This window comes from Theropithecus gelada, chromosome 19 (genome assembly GCF_003255815.1).
Source record: "Theropithecus gelada isolate Dixy chromosome 19, Tgel_1.0, whole genome shotgun sequence".
In the NCBI taxonomy this organism is placed as follows: domain Eukaryota; kingdom Metazoa; phylum Chordata; class Mammalia; order Primates; family Cercopithecidae; genus Theropithecus; species Theropithecus gelada.
Window position 1 is genome coordinate 35,947,679 of NC_037687.1, and position 6,819 is coordinate 35,954,497.

Genomic DNA, 6,819 nt, shown 5'->3' on the forward strand with positions numbered 1-6,819 from the left:
TATTTATTTATTTTTTGAGGTGGAGTCTGACTCTGTCGCCCAGGCTGGAATGCAGTGGCGCAGATGTTGGCTCACTGCAAGCTCCGCCTCCCGGGTTCACGCCATTCTCCTGCCTCTGCCTCCCGAGTAGCTGGGACTACAGGCGCCCACCACCATACTAGGCTAATTTTTTGTATTTTTAGTAGAGACGGTGTTTCACGGTGTTAGCCAGGATGGTCTCGATCTCCTGATCTCGTGATCCGCCCGCCTCAGCCTCCCAAAGTGCTGGGATTACAGGCGTGAGCCACCGTGCCCGGCCCCTCTATTTTTTCTTTTGGTTTTATGGCTTTTTTGCCACAAAAAAATAGTTTAATGTAATCTATAATTTTTTAAATATTTTTATTGATTGAGATGTAATTCATAAAACAAATCATTTAAAAATGGACAGTTCAATGGCTGTAACATTTGGTACATTCACAACACTGTGAAAACAACACCTCTTAAGGTTTAAAACATCTTCATCTCCCCAAAGAAAACCCCATACCCAGTAAGCAGGTCATTGCCATTGCCCCTAAGCCTCAACTGGCTACCACCAATCTTTCCATCTTACTGAATTACCTATTTTGGATATTTCATATAAATAGAATCACACAATATGTAACCTTTTGTGTCTGACTTTGCTTTAGTAGCATATTTTAAAGGTTCATCTACATCATAGCATGTATCGGTAATTTATTTTTAAAGATAAATAATACTGTTATGTTTTATACCACGTTTTGTTTATTGTTCATTGATGTACATTTGGGTTGTGTATAATGTTACTATGAACATTGATGTACAAATATTTATTACGCTACCTGCCTTCACTTCTTTTGTATATATTCCTAGATGTGGAATTAGTGAAGTGATATGATAATTCTATGTTAAACTTTTTGAGCAACCACAAAACCGTTTGCCACTGCAATTGCCACACCATATGTTCCAACCATCAATATGTGAGAATTTCTTCACATTCTCGCCCATATTTATTTTCCATTTTCAAATGATAGACATCATAGTACTTGTGAAGTGATAACACAGTGTTATTTTGATTTGCATTCTCTAGTGATTAATGATGTTGAGCATCTTTTTTTTTTTTTTTAAGATGGAGTCTCGGTCTGTCACCCAAGCTGGAGTGCAATGGCACAAGCTCCGCCACTGCAAGCTCTGCCTCTGGGTTCCCGCTGTTTTCCTGCCTCAGCCTCCCAAGTAACTGGGACTATAGGAGCCCACCACCACACCCAGCTAATTTTTTGTATTTTTAGTAGAGACGGGGTTTCACCGTGTTAGCCAGGATGGTCTCCATCTCCTGACCTCGTGATCCACCCGCCTCAGCCTCCCAAAGTGCTAGGATTACAGGCATGAGCCACCGTGCCCGGCCAATGTTGAGCGTCTTTTCATATGCTTGTTGGTTGTTTGTATATCTGAATGTTTATTCACGTGTTTTCTGCATTTTTTAATTGGCTGGTTTATATTTTTGTTGTTGAGCATAAAAGTTTTCTTTAATATATCCTGAATACTAAACATCATACTGTATGGTCTTTTCACTTAACAATGTTCTTTTATGGGTACAGTTTTTAATTTTACTGAAGTCAAATTTATGTATTTCTTTTATTGCTTGTGCTTATAGTTCTATCTAAAATTTTATTGCCAAAAAAATCAAGATTTACTCTGTTGGGAACAGGCCCCTAAAATCTGGCCATAAACTGGCCCCAAAACGGGCCATAAACAAAATTTCTGCAGCACTGTGACATGTTCATGATGGCCATGATGCCCACGCTGGAAGGTTGTGGGTTTACCGGAATGAGGGCAAGGAATACCTGGCCCACCCAGGGCAGAAAACCACTTAAAGGTGGTCTTAAACCACAAACAATAGCATAAGATATCTGTGCCTTAAGCACATGCTCCTGCTGCAGATAACTAGCCAGAGACCATTCCTTTATTTCGGCCCATCCCTTTGTTTCCCGTAAAGAATACTTTTAGTTAATCTATAATCTATAGAAATAATGCTTATCACTGGTTTGCTGTCAATAAATACGTGGGTAAATCTCTGTTCGAGGCTCTCAGCTCTGAAGGCTGTGAGACCCCTGATTTCCCACTCCATAGCTCCATATTTCTGTGTGTGTGTCTTTAATTCCTTCAGCACCGCTGGGTTAGGGTCTCCCCAACCAAGCTGGTCTCGGCAACTCTTATGGGTTCTTCTAAGAGTTTTATACCTTTTGCTCTTTTGTTCTCCACATCCTCACCAGCATTTTATATTGCCTGTCTTTTGTGTAAAAGCCATTTTAACTGGGGTGAGATGATATCTCATGGTAGTTTTGATTTGCATTTCTCTGATGATCAATAATGCTGACCATCTTTTCATATGCCTGCTTGCCATTTGTGTGTTTTCTTTTGAGCAATGTTTATTCAGATCTTTTGCCCATTTTTGATCAGATCATTAGATTTTTTTCTGTAGAGTTGAGCTCTTTATATATGCTGGTTATTAATCCCTTGTCAGATGGGTAGTTTGCATTTTCTCCCATTTGTGCATTACCTCTTCACTTTGTTGATTGTATCCTTTGTTTTCCAGAAACTTTTTTTTTTTTTTTTTTTTTTTTTTTTGAGACGGAGTCTCGCTCTGTCGCCCAGGCTGGAGTGCAGTGGCCGGATCTCAGCTCACTGCAAGCTCCGCCTCCCGGGTTCACGCCATTCTCCGGCCTCAGCCTCCCGAGTAGCTGGGACTACAGGCGCCCGCCACCTCGCCCGGCTAGTTTTTTGTATTTCTTAATAGAGACGGGGTTTCACCGTGTTAGCCAGGATGGTCTCGATCTCCTGACCTCGTGATCCGCCCGTCTCGGCCTCCCAAAGTGCTGGGATTACAGGCTTGAGCCACCGCGCCCGGCCTTCCAGAAACTTTTTAACTTGATGTGATGCCATCAGTTTATTTTTGCTTTGGTTGCCTATGCTTGCACTGTACAGATCAAGAAATGTTTGCTCAGATCAATATTCTGCAGATTTTCCCCAGTTTCTTTTCTTTTTTTTTTTTTTTTTTTTTTTTTTGAGTTGGAGTCTGGCTCTGTCGCCCAGGCTGGAGTGTAATGGCGTGATCTTGGCTCACTGCAAGCTCCGCCTCCTGGGTTCACACCATTCTCCTGCCTCAGACACCATTCTCCTGCCTCCTCCCAAGTAGCTGGGACTACAGGTGCCCGCCACCACACCCGGCTAATTTTTTGTATTTTTAGTAGAGATGGGGTTTCACCAAGTTAGCCAGGATGGTCTTGACCTCCTGACCCCGTGATCCACCCGTCTGAGCTTCACAAAGTGCTAGGATTACAGGCGTGAGCCACTGCGCCCAGCCCAAAGTTTTCTTTTATTAGTTTCATAGATTGAGATCTTAGATTTAAGTTTTTAATCCATTCCGATTTGCTTTTTATGTGGTAAGAGATAGAGGTCTAGTTTCATTCTTCTGCATATGGATATCCAGTTTTTCCAGCATCATTTCTTGAAGAGATTGTCTTTTCCTCATATGTGTTCTTGGCACATTTGTCAAAAATTAGTTATCCATAGGTGTGTGGATTTGTTTCTGTGTTCTCTGTTCTGTTCCATTGGTCTCTGTGTCTGTTTTTATGCCAGTACTAAGCTGTTTCGGTTATTATAGCTCTGTAGTATAATTTGAAGTTGGTTTTGTTCTTTTTGGTCAGGATAGCCTTGATTATTCTGGGATTTTTTTGTGGTTCCATATCAATTTGAGGCTTTTTAATTTCTATGAAGAATGTCATTGGTATTTTAATAGAGATTGCACTGAATCTGTAGATTGCTTGGGTAGTATAGACATTTTAACATTACTGATTCTTCAAATCCATAAACATGGGACAGTTTTCCATTTTTTGGTGTCCCCTTCAATTTTTTAAATCTGTGTTTTATAGTTTTTATTATAGATAACTTTAACTTTTTTGGTTGATTCCTAGGTATTTGATTTTATGTGTGGCTATTAAAAATAGTATTACTTTTGATAACTATTGATATAGAAAATGCAGTATATCTATACATTAAAATAGTATCAAAAACACTATGAGCAAAAAGAGAAAGCTGAAGAGTCATGCCAGATTAATGGTGACAGGAGAAACGTGACAGTTAAAAACGATTCATAAAAGTGGGCTAAACTGGAGGAAAATCAATTACAAGGAAATTAAATTAAAAACAATAAATTTAAACATGGAGTTTAGGCTAAATAACATATGTTATCAATATAACCCATTTTCTGATTTTGATCATGAAACTGATTATGAAAGAGAATGTTCTTGTTCTTAGAAAATATACTTAAATTTTAAGGGCTAAGGAAATGCCATCTCTATGGCTTAATTTCCAATGCTTTGGGGAAAAATAAAGATATAGATATGATAAAAGTGTGGAGGGGAAAAAAAGCCCACAACATCTGATAGCTAGCGGTGGCTAGTCCTTGGTGTTTTCATCTCATCATAATTTCTAGAACATTAACAATTATCAAACAGAACCATTCAGTGACAATGGTAGAAAAAGAAATGCAGCCCTTGTGGGAAGCTAGGTCAGGAAAAGAAAAAAAAAGCAGGGAAATACAGTGACTTCTGTTCTTGAGAAAACACAGAAATATTCTCCCATCTCTACTCCCCCATTTCGTCTTACTCCCCCAAACAATGCGGGGAGCAACTCTCTTCATTAAAAAAAAAAAAAAAAAAAAAAAGGGTCAGACACTGTTCCGCTCTCTACAGGAATCAAAGAGAAAGGCCAAGTCAAATACACATGGACCTCTCACGCAATGTCACGTTCACAGAGTTCAGGAAACTAAGCAGTTCCCAGAAAATTAAAGAGACAACCACTTACCACATCCCAAGGACTGCTTTAGGAAAAAAAAAAAATTTTTGTACTTTCTCTTTTAATTCTCAAACCACCTTATTAGGAAGGCACTACTATCATCCCACTATGCGGTTTCACTCCTCCTCACAGAAAACCAAAAACAAATATACAGTACTGAGATTATCACCAGCAATATCCCAGAGCTCAAATATAACAAGGAGACAGTTCCTAGGGCCACGGAGAAGTGAAAACACTCTGAGTAGATGGTAGGAGAATTGAAAAAAAAAGTCAGAGGAACAGAGTTTAAGCAACACACGCGGGAGGCCCTAACACCAGGGAATGGACGACCTTGCCTCGACCCAAACGCTCAGAGGTTCAGTTAAGAGGAACGCCTCCCAAGGCCCCTGACTCTTTTCCCCTAAATTGATGGCTGTGCCCTACCGGAAAACCTCGGAAGAGTAGAAAAAGCTGTACCAACACACCACAATAAGGGAAAAATTGGCTGCAACCTCCCCTCCAGGAGCGGAAGTTCCTAAGACTCCAAGTAGCGTGCGCACTACACTTCCCAGAACTCCCCTGCCCTAGCCACCTGAGCGGAAGTGCCCCGGGCGCCGGGGAACTTATGGAAACTTCCTGGAAAGCCAAGGGAGAGCCCCTCCCACTGTCTCGCCGTCTTGGGTTGGAGATGTTTAAGACCCCTCCACGCTCTTGGACTACCGTCTCCAACATCCCCGTGAATAGCAAAGTTCACGTTCCCGACTTCGGGAGTGGTAATGTGAATTCCTACCCTGAGATCCTGAATTACCCTCTGCTACGTTCTGTAGGTAAAATAGTCCACAGACAAAATAGTCCACAGGCAAAAGTCCTGGAAGACTAAACGTGTCCAATTATTACAGTATTGTTGAAAGAGTAAACCTTGAGCCGAGAAAGAAAATCTTGGAGGAATGAAAGGGGAATTTCCTTGTTGTGAAATGTCCACGTCAGCTTTGCTCATAATAGCAAAAAATTGAAAGCATTCCAAATGTTTATCAAGAAATAAATGGATTAATAAGTTGTGACATATCCATATCATTGAAGAGTACTCAACAGTAAGAACAAGTAGTACAACCCGAATGAATTTCAAAAACATGCTGTGGCGGCTGGGTGCAGTGGCTCACGCCTGTAATCCCAGCACTTTGGGAAGCTCAGGAGGGCAGATCACAAGGTCAGGAGATTGAGACCATCCTAGCTAACACTGTGAAACCCCGTCTCTACTAACAATACAAAAAAAAAAAAAAAAAGCCAGATGTGATAGAGGGCGCCTGTAGTCCCAATTACTTGGGAAGCTGAGGCAGGAGAATGGCGTGAACCTGGGAGGCAGAGGTTGCAGTGAGCCGAGATCGTGCCATTGCACTCTAGCCTGGGTGACAGAGTGAGAGGCCAACTCAAAAAAAAAAAAAAAAAAAAAAAATTGCTGTGTCAAAAAAGCTTGACACATCAGAGTACATGTTGTGTGATTTCATTTGCATGAGATTCTTTGGCAGGAAAACAATTTTTCATAACAGAAAGCAGATTAATGCTTGGGGCTGGGGACATGATAGAACAATCATAGCAGGGCAAACGAGAACTTTTTGGTGTGTGATGCAAATATCTATATCTTGAGTGTGGTGGCTTTACACGAATGTACACGTTCATTGAATGTATTGAACTTTATTATTTAAAATGGGTATGTTTTAAGATAAACTATACTTAATAAAGTGGATTTTAAGATATTAGCAGTACCACTACCTCTAGTAGTAATAATGTTAGAGGAAATTGAGTTTGTCAAATGTCCAATGACATCCAAAGATTAAGTAAGGTTATTTTCTCGAATCTGAATTTAAGTAACATATTTAAATCTCATATAAACACACTTATAGGAGAAACATGTTCAGGGTAGTTTTCTTTAGATTTGCATTATTTGGGAAAGGAGCAGCCTTTGCTCACACGTGCACTAATAAAAGGCCA